The sequence below is a fragment of the Miscanthus floridulus genome, chromosome 3 (assembly GCF_019320115.1).
Source record: "Miscanthus floridulus cultivar M001 chromosome 3, ASM1932011v1, whole genome shotgun sequence".
In the NCBI taxonomy this organism is placed as follows: Eukaryota; Viridiplantae; Streptophyta; class Magnoliopsida; order Poales; family Poaceae; genus Miscanthus; species Miscanthus floridulus.
This window is the reverse complement of record NC_089582.1, coordinates 118,359,766-118,373,246: the sequence shown is the minus strand read 5'-3', so window position 1 is coordinate 118,373,246 and position 13,481 is coordinate 118,359,766. Positions and strand designations below refer to the sequence as shown.

The 13,481-nt window shown below is 44.0% G+C and overlaps 1 long non-coding RNA gene across 1 annotated transcript; it reads left to right on the top strand.

Moving 5' to 3' along the window:
• Positions 1-9,769: 9,769 nt before the first annotated feature.
• Positions 9,770-11,668, top strand: LOC136542185 (uncharacterized). Its single transcript, XR_010780614.1, has 2 exons — positions 9,770-11,053; positions 11,159-11,668. It is a non-coding gene; the product is annotated as an uncharacterized lncRNA (long non-coding RNA).
• Positions 11,669-13,481: the final 1,813 nt, after the last annotated feature.

The following is a 13,481-nucleotide window of genomic DNA, read 5'->3' as shown; positions in this document are numbered from 1 at the left end:
AAGGTAGGGGCGAATGTGCTCTCCAGCTGCTGCAACAATAGACTCTATGTTGCACACCCTCTGAGATCTAAAAATAGCTCTATTGTTAAGATATGTATTGTAGAAATCCTCCTACAGTGATATGTAGAAGCCATCTGATGCACGCTCATCTTGCCTCGGCGGAAACCACTGCTCAAACTCCACAAATCTGAGCTGCTGCACCTACTTGGCCGTGGTGGCCCTTAGATCTGGATGAGTCACTAGAGGCGGACCTTGTGGTCTGGGCGGTGGATGAGAACCCCTCCACTGTGTATCTACCCTCGGTGTGACTAGAACACGGGTATGACCAGAGTGGTGAAGCTGTGGCTGAGGTGCCTGCCCTATCTCCTATGCCTGTTGTTCCTCTAGAGTCTGCTCTGCTGCCTATGACTCCTGCTGCTATGACTCCTCCTAAGGCTAACCCTCATCAATGGCAACATGCCATCCTCCAATCATGAGAGTCCTAGGTAGACCACCATGAAGGTGCTCAACCTGCTCAAGTGTAGCCCTCGCTTCTGGTGAAAGCTGATCTACGATCCAGACTCCACTACGAGCACCTCCTCTCTCGGCACGCTCTATAGCCTCTGCAACTGTGGCTGCTCTAGCTATATTTGCATCTAGATACTTATGCTTCTTTGTTGCCAGCTTCTTTATCGCCTTGCCTTTTGGATCTATAGGCAAGCGAGGCGGACGCTTCGGATCCTCATCACTCGGACCGCCTCCAACATTCTTGACATGAACCATCGGTTGGATCTGAAAAGAACAACTGCCGGTGATAAGAAACAACTGCCAACTATCACTTCCGAGGCTTGGCCTCAATCTGTACTCGCGAGCTTGGCCTCGAGTTGACTGATAATTGCAAGTATGACCTCAACGGCACCGACTCGCTGCACGATAGAATAGAGGATATACATATAATCTTAATTAATCATTTAGAGATACGAAACCCTAAGAAAGTAAGCAATTAGGTATGAAATAGAAACTGAGGGCTTGCTACCTGATGAACCGATGATCCAAGAAGCAGAGGAATGATACATGAGGGAAACCATCGGGAATCCTAGGGTTAGGGTTGCGGCGAAGCAATGTAGCTTGGGATCGGCCATGAAAGAAAAATAGATGGCAGTGCAGGTGCTAGGGCTTGATCATGGCGACGTTGGATTGTTGCAGGCACGAGCGTGGATGGCGCTGGAACTTGGGCAGGTCACTGACACGGTGGTGCACGGGGGCAGCGTGGGCGAGCGGTGGTGCGGTGGTGCGCGGGAACAGTGCTGAAGCACGACGCGGCGGCGAGCGGAGTGGAGGCGCTGAGGCACGGGCACGCAGCAACGCTAGGGCTGTGCGGGCAGCGGCGTGCGACGCGCGGAGGTAGGGCAACGCATCGAGCGGCGCGGGCAAGGATGGTGGTGATGTCAGTGGGTTAGGTCAAAAAGTGTGCGTGGCGATTGAGTTATATGGGTCCCCCGACAGATTAGATTAGGAAAGAAGAAAGAATCTGGGTCCCAAATGTTTCCTATTGACCGAACGCTCCAGCGCCAGCGATTGGACGCTGCCACCTAGCGTCCGGTCAGTATTTGACCCTCCATTCACTTTCAACTCTCGATCATACGTGAATGAAGTTTACTCCATTGGATTTAAGGGCTATTTTGGAGCTACCTAGTGCTTGATTTAGCAAGTGTGCACCACACCTAACTCACTAGACTCACATAGGTCAAGCTACCCATCCATACCCCCCCCTTAATAGTACGACCAAAGGAAAAATAATATCCTAAACTACTCTAAGTGTCTCTTCAACTCCAGACGACACTTAGAACTAGTCCATCCTTAACCTTGTCATCCATCCTTTGAAAACCGAAATGATTTTTATCGTAGGGGCATGACCACCATGATTGCCCAATCGATCTCATTACCGTGACCTAACTCAATTGCCTCTGTAAAAACACACGTTAGTCACAGTAATCATGTATTGTCATCAATCACTAAAACCTAACAAGGGGCATAGATGCTTTCACTCACAATAGGTGATTATTATTATCACTTATGATAAAATGGTGAAAGGAAATGGAGACCAGGCAGGGATATGGTATGGGTATTGGTGGGTGCAAGGTGTTATGTCCCGCGGCCAATGGGGCATAGCTTAGTTACATTGTTTTTCCTATCCGTGTCGGTTAAGGACCGGCTGTGGCATTGGATTCTAGTTGGGTCACAAATTTATTATCCTAAGCACATACTTGTTTATGGGAGCAAGGAAGCCTCGTTGCTCTCTTGTCATGGGTTCCAACTCTTTTTGGACTGACTGAATGGAGGTGGAGATGGTGGATGTCTAAGAACCACACTGAGTCTGGGACTTAGGTGTGGGAGCTTAGAGTCCAAGTTTGAATGGGGATCTAGACCCCTTGATAGGGGTGTGATGGGTTGGTCCTGTTTGTGCCTGGGGTACAAGCGGAGCGTGTGTTTTGGGGTACCCAGCTGGGCACATTGATTCGCTAATCACCGTGTAATCCGGTATGACTTGTCTAAAATCTAGCACCGTAGTAAGAACTAGAATATGAAAGATGGTGAAATGGATCTGTTTGCTCAACTCTTTCTTGAAAGTAGAATATGTGCTTACCTAGAATGGTTAGATAAAGAACTAATCATGACTGCTAATAAGAACCATAGATAAGGATTCACTACTAGTATTGCTTTCCGGAAAAAGAAAACCCATCAACCCAAAGAGCTTATCATCTTCTTTGGAGTCATGAAATTATTCTCACTAGTCGGATAAGTCTTGCGAATACATTGTGTACTCATAGTTTATTTACCCTATTATAGGTGCAACATTTAAGAGTAGCTGTTGTGTGGAGGATTCTTCTGGTGGGCATAAACAGATCATCGTATTCTACCGTTAGATGTTTATTGTAATTTCGTTGTTTAAATTCTGCACTCTAAATTTGGTACTGTAATAATGTATTTCTAAGAACTCTATTGGTATGAAATGGCCTAAGTATTGTAAACTCGTTCTCATTATTGAATTCTGGAGAAAAAACGTGGATTATTCGAGTTCTTCCTTAGGGTGTGCTCAACGGAACCCGCCCGATGTAGCTTGCTTTCGGGGTACTTAGGTTGGATTTATTATGGGCTAGGCCCATTTATATATCTAATAAATCAATAACTCTATGGCTTGTAATTGTGGGTATTATTATTTGTACCGGATTGGAAGTTAAAAGGACGTTGACTCAACTTAAATGATTGGAAGAGATCCGTCTAATTTGAGAAGTTGAGAAACGGACAAGGGCGTGCCACACGCGCGCGCGCGCGGCCGCCGCCACCGGCCGGGCCGGGCTCGGGCTCGGGCTAGGCCGGGGCGTGGCATGGCGTGGCATGGCGTGGCGTGGCAAGGCAAGGCGAGGCAGGCAGGCAGGCGGGCAGGCAGGCGGGCGTGGTGTGGTGTGTTAATTTTTTAGCACCCACTAACTCATCCTGACACTTGATCTCCTTGAGGCTCTCGATCTTCTTGGCGCATGCCTCCGAGGCTTCTCGGCTTCTCTTATGATTCTTCCATCTCTAGATAAAAGAGAGACTCATTCCAGAAACACGGTTCAGTTGTTCGATAGCTTTCCTCATCTCGTAATTCTGCACGCACGGAGGAGTGAGAGGGCAGGTGCCTCTAAAGCCCTTGTCGTTCGGGACCTTACACGGGGGATCAGCAATTAGGTTTTTGGGGAGCGTCTACGTGACTGTCCAAGAGTCTTCGTCTTCTTCCCGATCACCGGCGTCTTCTTCGTCGAGGATTCTTCTCCTACAGCATGTCGACTTCAGAATCACGGACGGGAGGGTATGATCGTTTCATCCTCTCTCAGTCTGTTCCCTATGTCTAGTATTACCAGTCTGTTTCTGTCAAATATATGCTCCATGTATGTGCTTTATCGTTACAGTCATGTTGCTTCATATGTAGCCTTATGCTTGTTGCAAATCTAAGATGTATATATCATGCCAGTTTCTCTCTATTATGATTTATGAATCAAGTTCACATGTTTCTGTTTTTATATGTTTCACATGATACATGATCTAGCATGTATTTTCACCATGGAGATAATCAAAATCATGATTTCAATGATTAATATTTCTTTATATGTCATCATCATGCTGTTAAATTATGGAATTAAAATGACATGGAAATTGCCTATTATTCTAACAATCCAAAAACCTAATTATAGGCATTTTTCTATCAGAGGTTTTGCTGCTGTGTTAAAGCCTGATCCTTTTGATGGTAAAAACTTCTTGGTTTGGAAAGCTAAGATGGAATTGTGGCTCACTGCAATGTCATGTTATCACATCTCTGATGGCAAACCTGCTAACTTGCCTCCTGAGGATGAGGCTAAGTTTAAGGTTGATGACAACCTCTTTCGAGGTGCAGTGATTAGCGCACTTGATCCAAAATTCCAGAAAAGCTATATCATCCTTCCTACAGGGAAAGAGCTATGGGATGCACTTGTGGGAAAGTTTGGAGTTACCGATGCTGGTAGCGAGCTGTATCTCATGGAGCAGCTGTATGACTACAAGATGGTTGAGAACCGATCTGTAGTGGAATAGGCTCATGAGATTCAGGCACTAGCTAAGAAACTTGAGCTCTTTCCATGTGTCTTACCTGACAAGTTTGTGGCGGGTGGTATAATCGTCAAGTTACCACCTTCTTGGAAGGACTTTGCTACCTCACTCAAACATAAGAGACAGGAGTTCAATGTTGAAGAGCTCATTGGTACTCTTGATGTTGAGGAGAGAGCGAGAGCAAAAAACAATGGAAAGAGTGTTGAGACCTCTACTGCTAATGTGGTACAGAAGAGAAACTCTGGATTCCGCAAGTATAAAAAGAAGAAAAACCAGAACAAGCAAGAGAACACAACTAAGCCTGTTCAAACAACACAGTTTAAAAAGAAGAACAACAACAAGAGAGATGGAGGCTGCTTTGTTTGTGGTAGTGAACAGCACTGGGCAAGTGAGTGTCCTGTGCGCAAGTTCAAGTAGGAAAAGAAATCAGCAAATGTTGTCACTACTGATACTGGAGAAGGAGCAACTGGGTATGGTAATTCTTTACCATTTGTTCTTTTAGTATGTAATTCACCTGAGTGGTGGATGGATAGTGGTGCAAATATTCATGTGTGTGCTGATGTTTCTCTGTTTTCTTCCTACCAGGTCAAGAGGTCTGGCGCCTTGTTGATGGGAAATGGGTCGCGTGCTCATGTTCTTGGTGTTGGTACGGTCATTCTGAAGTTTACTTCAGGAAAGACGGTGCCATTGAAGAGCGTGCAGCATGTGCCCTCCATCAAGAAGAATCTTGTTAGTGCGTCTATGCTATGTCGAGATGGCTACAAAATTGTTCTAGAGTCGAATAAATGTGTTGTGTCGAAACATGGTTCCTTTGTTGGTAAAGGATATGATTGCGGAGGCTTGTTCCGCTTATCACTGCATGATGTGTGTAATAAAATGGTGAATTGTGTTAATATTTCTGATGAGTCGAATTTATGGCATTCACGTTTCTGTCATGCAAGTTTTGGCTGTCTTATGCGGTTAGCAAATCTAAATTTAATTCCTAAATTCAATTTGGTCAAAAAGTCTAAGTGCCATGTATGTGTTGAATCAAAACAACCCCACAAGCCTCACAAGGCTGCTGAGGCGAGGAATTTAGCACCTCTAGAACTTGTCCATTCTGATTTATGCGAAATGAATGGAATTTTGACTAAAGGCAGTAAAAGATACTTCCTCACGTTTATAGATGACTCCACTAGGTTTTGCTATGTGTATCTCTTAAAAACAAAATATGAAGTGTTTAATTATTTTAAGACCTATAAAGCTGAAGTTGAGAACCAACTTGAGAGGAAAATAAAGCGGTTAAGGTCCGATCGAGGTGGAGAATATTTCTCTAATGTTTTCGATGAGTTTTGTGTGGAACATGGTATTGTTCATGAGAGGACACCGCCATTCTCACCACAATCCAATGGGATTGCTGAAAGGAAAAAACCGCACTCTAACAGAGTTAGTGAATGCCATGTTGAGTATAGCGGGATTATCTAAGGAATGGTGGGGTGAGGCAATTTTGACAGCATGTCATGTCCTGAACAGAGTTTCAACAAAGAACAAAGAGATCACACCATTTGAGGAATGGGAAAAGAGAAGATTAAATCTCTCATATTTGCGCACTTGGGGTTGCCTGGCTAAAGTAAACGTGCCAATCAACAAAAAGCGTAAACTTGGGCCTAAAACTGTTGATTGTATTTTCCTTGGTTATGCATTTCACAGTGTTGGTTATAGGTTCTTAATTATAAAATCTGAAGTTCCTGATATGTATGTTGATACAATCATGGAATCTAGAGACGATATATTCTTTGAGAATGAATTTCCAATGAAGAATACACCTAGTGAAACAAGTCATGAGACTATAATTCCCCATGAACACGAACTATTTATTCCAACAGATCATGCTGAAAATTCTCATGTGCACATCCCTGAGGAGGATGACACTATAGTCACTCGAAAGAGCAAGAGACAGAGGGTTGCAAAATCCTTTGGTGATGACTATTTAGTGTACCTTGTGGAAGACATACCAACCACCATTAGAGAAGTATATTCTTCTCCTGATGCTGACTTGTGGAAGGAAGCAGTAAGGAGTGAGATGGATTCTATTATGTCTAATGAAACTTGGGAGGTCGTTGACCGTCCTTATGGTTGTCAGCCTATAGGTTGCAAATGGATTTTCAAGAAAAAGCTTAGGCCTGATGGTACAATTGAGAGGTACAAGGCAAGGCTTGTGGCCAAAGGATACACCCAGAAAGAGGGTGAAGATTTCTTTGACACCTATTCACCAGTTGCTCGATTGACTACAATTCGCACCTTAATTGTCGTGGCTGCCTCTTATGGTCTTATCATTCATCAGATGGATGTTAAGACAGCTTTCCTGAATGGAGAGTTAGAAGAGGAGATCTATATGGATCAGCCAGAAGGGTTCATTGCGGATGGTCAAGAGAACAAGATGTGCAGGTTGTTAAAATCATTATATGGCCTAAAACAAGCACCAAAGCAATAGTATGAAAGGTTTGATAATACTTTAACATCTAACGGTTTCTCTGTGAATGAAGCTGACACGTGTGTGTATTATCGATATGGTGGGGTGAAGCTGTTATGCTGTGCCTATATGTTGATGACATCCTGATCTTTGGATCAAATCTCAATGTGATTATGGAAGTAAAGAAACTTCTGTCGAGCAATTTTGAAATGAAAGATTTGGGAGAAGCTAATGTTATTTTAAACATCAAGCTTATTAGAGAAGGTGATGGTGGGGTAACTCTGTTACAGTCCCACTATGTGGAAAAGGTATTAAGTCACTTTGGTTTTAGTGACTGTGATCCTGCTCCCACGCCTTATGATCCTAGCGTGCTATTGAGGAAAAATCGAAGAATAGCAAGGGATCAACTGACATACTCCCAGATCATTGGCTCACTCATGTACCTTGCGAGTGTGACAAGGCCTGACATCTCATATGCTGTGAGCAAGCTGAGTCGGTTTGTGTCAAACCCGGGAGATGATCACTGGCGTGCTCTTGAGAGAGTGTTGCGTTATCTGAAAGGTACTATGACTTATGGTATTCATTATACTGGACATCCAAAAGTGCTGGAAGGCTATTGTGATGCCAACTGGATTTCTGATGCTGATGAGCTGTATGCCACGAGCGGATATGTGTTTCTGCTTGTAGGTGGCGCTGTTTCCTGGAAGTCTTATAAGCAGACTATCTTAACGAAGTCTACAATAGAAGCAGAACTCACTGCATTAGACACTGCTGGAGCTGAGGCCGAGTGGCTTCGTGATTTCCTGTTGGATTTACCGATAGTTGAAAAACCGATACCGGCTATTTCAATGAACTGTGACAACCAGACTGTGATTACAAAGGTCAACAGTTCTAGGAATAACATGAAGTCCACAAGGCATGTTAAACGAAGATTAAAGACTATCAGAAAGTTGAAAACCTCCGGAGTTATAACGTTGGACTATGTCCACACGTCGAATAATCTGGCAGATCAATTCACTAAGGGACTGTCACGAAATGTGATAGAAAGTGCATCGAGAGAGATGGGTATGAGACCCACGTGAAAGTCTACTGTAGTGGTAACCTGCTCTATGCGATCGGAGATCCCATGAAGTAGAGTGGTGAAACAAGCTATAAGTAGATTGAGAGGAAAGTTCCCTATGAACCTATCTCTGATGCATATCTTTCTTTCTATAAGGCAGGATGGTGTTTACCTTAATGTATTTCGAAAGTCTAATAAAGATGAGATGTTGTCCTACAGAACATCTTTTGAGAAGTACACCTATATGAGTCAGTCTATTGGACCTGGGTTATCCCTAAACACTCATGAAAGGCATAGAAGTGTGACTTATATGCTTCAAACAGCGGGGATGCTTGTTGCAACCTAGTACCAGCAAAGGACTTGAGTGAATCTCACCTCACACAAAACTGTCAATTCAAGGCATAGTCCATTGTTCAGTTGTGACTGAGTGAAACTCTTGTTCTAGGTAGATGTTCAACTTAACAGTCTTCATCGAAACACTGGTATATCAAAGAATTGTGATTCTGGAACTATACAGTTACAAACCCTAGAGTTTGGTGGGGATTGTTGGATTTATTATAGGCTAGGCCCATTTATATATCTAATAAATCAATAACTCTATGACTTGTAATTGTGGGTATTATTATTTGTACCGGATTGGAAGTTAAAAGGACGTTGACTCAACTTAAATGATTGGAAGAGATCCGTCTAATTTGAGAAGTTGAGAAACGGACAAGGGCGTGCCACACGCGCGCGCGCCGCCGCCGCCGGCCGGGCCGGGCTCGGGCTCGGGCCGGGCCGTGGCAAGGCGGGCGAGCGGGCGTGGTGTGTTAATTTTTTAGCACCCACTAACTCGTCCTGACGCTTGATCTCCCTGAGACTCTCGATCTTCCCGGCGCATGCCTCCGAGGCTTCTCGGCTTCCCTTGCGATTCTTCCATCTCCAGATAAAAGAGAGACTCATTCCAGAAACACGGTTCAGTTGTTCGATAGCTTTCCTCATCTCGTAATTCTGCGCGCACGGAGAAGCGAGAGGGCAGGTGCCTCCGAAGCCCTTGTCGTTCGGGACCTTGCACGGAGGATCGGCAATTAGGTTTTTGGGGAGCGTCTACGCGACTGCCCAAGAGTCTTCGTCTTCTTCCCGATCACCGACGTCTTCTTCGTCGAGGATTATACGCTACTGCCCAAGAGTCTTCGTCTTCTTCCCGATCACCGATGTCTTCTTCGTCGAGGATTCTTCTCCTACATCATGTCGACTTCGGAATCACGGACGGGAGGGTATGATCGTTTCATCCTCTCTCAGTTTGTTCCCTATGTCCAGTATTACCAGTCTGTTTCTGTCAAATATATGCTCCATGTATGTGCTTTATCGTTACAGTCATGTTGCTTCATATGTAGCCTTATGCTTGTTGCAAATCTGAGATGTATATCATGCCAATTTCTCTCTGTTATGATTTATGAATCAAGTTCATATATTTCTGTTTTTTATATGTTTCACATGGTACATGATCTAGCATGTATTTTCATCATGGAGATAATCGAAATCATGATTTCAATGATTAATATTTCTTTATATGTCATCATCATGCTGTTAAATTATGGAATTAAAATAACATGGAAATTGCCTATTATTCTAACACTTAGTGTCTGATGGAAGACGAGCGTCTCCAAAAATATGTTATTTCGAACGGTTCTACCATAGTTAGCAACGCTTAGTCCAGATGCCAGCAAGCAGTAGGCCAGTCGTCTTTGGCCGGATATTTAGGAAAGTATCAAGATATTTCCTCGTGATCTCGCATATCTAAGTACTTCTACTTGTCAATCGGCGCCACCAGAGAGAACCGAGGAGATATTTTCCTCATCGTTCGGTGGCGTATCTCCGGAGATATGCGGTGTGGAGCGATCAAGCACTCACCCCGTAAGCAATAACCACCTATAAAGTGTGTGTTTGGTTTACTGGAAGCGGTCATGATTCCAAAATAAACCCCTCTCCTCCACGTTTCCACTCATCACGCACGCACGGATCGCGCGATGGACCGATGGTGGCCAGACGCCAGAGTCCGGGCCAGCCACAGGCAGCGGCCCGACGCAGCTCCACCTCTCGTTTCGCCCTCTTTTTCGCTGGTCTGCGCCCGGATCCGCTTTTGCCTCCGCCTGTCCAGCCTCCTCCTCTGCTCCTCTTGAGACTGAACGTTCGATGCTCGGACGGCAGACAAGTCGACGAAGCCCCTGGCGTTCTGAACCACGGAAAGTGTAGATATGGCCCGGCCTCGGCTTCTACTTCTACCACGATGGCGACGTCCAAAGCCAGCTCTTCCACCAGTCGACCCTCGACCCGTCCGTTCAGAAGTGCCGGAAAAAAGATCTTGCGCCCGTTAGGGGAAAAATATCTCTGCGCGAACTTTCAAAAAAAAATAAAAAACATCTGCGCGCGTCCACGGAAGCCGATGCAGCTGGGTGAGCGTGAGCGTGAGCCTTGGGCACGAGTGCCGCCCTGGAGGCCGGAGCGCCACCCACTGCCACGGTTTGGTTCCATGATTCGTCTCCTCATCATCTACGAGGCCACCCCCGAGATATTTCCCATTTTCCCGCGAATGCCAGCTGCCGGGGCGCGCGCGATCGTGCGCTTGTGTTCGTGGGCGCTCGGGCACGGCGCCGCGCATATGCTTGGCCTGTGGTCCAGCGTCATCCACGGTGCTCCACACGAACGCCGCGGTCGAAACGCAATCCACAGGGCCGGAAGGGTGGAAGTTACGGTTTGCTTGGCGCCGGACACCAGCGGAAGAGAAAACTTTCTGAACCCCTCTCGCGTCTGGCCTGCAGTTTCTCACACAAACAGATGGTCACGGAAAATTGAGAAATTTATCAGAGCGACAGGTCCACGCCGAGCCACGTGAAGGCACTAGGCGTCCCTAGCTCCTATCCGACGACCGATCTCTCGGCGAGATCTCAAATCAGGTAGGCTTGGGAACAGGATTCTCACGCACATACTCCGTAACAATGAGTGACATGATATATCCCATCGCGACCGATTGGTCCGTCTTAATTTGCCGCAACTTGCAGCGGCCCATGCGGAAGGCAGGCAGTCGGGGACCGCGACGACGACTATGCAGCACAGAGGAGGGAGATATTAGTGCGCCACGTCGGAGCCCGTGATACTTTGGAGAATCAGAAATGACCAGAACCAGACGACGGTACCGACGGCATTGTCTCCTCCGATCCAGAATAGTCGCTGAGCCTCCATCGCCCACTGGTTTGGCTGAGTGGCCGTGGGTTATCCGCCGCCTGCGGCCAATTGCCTTCGTTCGCCGGTGCGCGATTGTGCGCGCTGGAGGCAAAAAATATCTTTGCTTTTTGGAGACCAGGGTCAAGAGAGAAAAATATCTAGTAGCTCTCAACAGAGCGAATATCTCGCTGCAGTGCGTGTTTTGGTTTCTACCAAGTGATTATGAGCGAGTGGGTTACAGCTAGCTAGCGCCACGACTTTGGATGGAGCTCGTGGCGCGGACTCGAGTGGCTGCTGGGATAGAATTTCGTTTGTGGATGCTAGTGCTCCGGAAGCATTTTGTTCCATGTTCTGCCGTTTCCCTTTTCCTTTTTTATTCAATGTTGATGCGATGGACATATCTCCACCATTCTTTTCTGCAGTCGTCTATTCACCGCAGGGCTTGTTTGTCGACATTTCGACGACAACTGTTTCACTTGAATTGAGCTCTTCTTTACGTGGGCATTTGCAAAATTGTCCCTCCGTTTCGTTATTTTAAATTTGTTCTAAGATAAATATTTTTTATTTTAATCTTTGCTTTGTAAAATTTATATAGTTTGATATCATATTATTTATGTTTTAAGATACATCATGAGAGTTATTTTTATAGTACATAATTTGCACGTTGTTAAACTATATGAATGTATAGAAATTGAAGGTAAAGATATAGCTGCTTAACTTAGAACAAAGCTAGCATGAAAATTATTTTTAAAAAGGGAGAGGAACTCAAAACACCCAGTAATTTAGAGCCTCTTTATTAGGAGAAAAATATTGCAATGTGGATTTCAACATATAGTCTCTCTTTCAATGTATATGCAACCACTACAAACTCAACATCATATTAAAAATTTTCTTGAAAGCAAAACTATTTATGCAAATTTTGTACATACACTAAACGCGTATATAATTTGATTTGATTAACAGTTGGTTTGGATTTATAAAAACTTTTTAAAGGTATACAATAGAACTAGATTAATGGAACAGAAGGTCGGACAGAAGGAGTATCACCCCTTTCCCTTTACACCTAAAGCGCGGCCTAAATGAATTTAATAACTTTTTTATTTAGTTTGGCAACCTCTTAAGGCAAGTTACATTGTCATACTTATGTTATGAGTACCACACAAAGTAAAACTATTTGTAGCATGAGTTTTAAGAAGAGAGAATAATGTAGTTAATACATAGATGATACAAAATTGACATAAAACTAAGTTTTAGAAATTGCACATCAACTTTGGGGCCATGGTCATGGACACATCAAATGCAACAAAATAATTATTAACTAGTACTACCTCACTCCTAAAAAAGATATGAATGATCTGAGTTAAACTATTTTATGTTTAACTAAGTTTTAAAAACAATATCAATATTTATGAATCTAAATATATATGTATACTATGAAAAATATATATCATGAAAGAACTAACATACCTATTTAGTAAGATAAATATCAATACATTTTTTTATTAAAAGAATATTCAAATTTAAGAAGTTTGACTTAGCACTATATTAAAATTGCATTCTTTCTAGAAAGGTGGTATCTTCATACGACATGGCATCTTTAAAAAACATTACATGAAACAATGTATTGAGAACAAGCTTACTGAGTCGAGTGACAAACTTGTGATTTACTCCTTTTGATAAACTTGCAATGTCACGAGGCTTTCTTATGTACAGTGCGAAATTAGGATTCTACACCAGGGTATTATTTCAAGAATAATTTTCTCCAAAATAACAAGAAGCTAAGAGCACCGATACAACTGGACATACTTATGCATGTTCACGAAACTAAAACAAAGGCCCTTCAGCGAGCGTAGTTTTTTTAGATAAAGATCAGCGAGCGTAGGTGCACGGCCACATAATACTACACTTACTAAAAAACAATACACTTATAAAAGAACATTTATACTGGATAGTGGATGTACACCACCCTACATGCATTTATAATGCCGTGACTCTGCTCTATATGCCCTTCAGGTGGGCAAATCTTAAGTACACGAAGGAGACTAGGAGTGAAAAGAAAGATAGAGGTCTTGAGTGAAACTTCAGCGATATCCAACGTTACAAACGACACGCAAACAACACAAAATCCATCCATGAAGAAAAAAAAAAAGAGTAGCTATC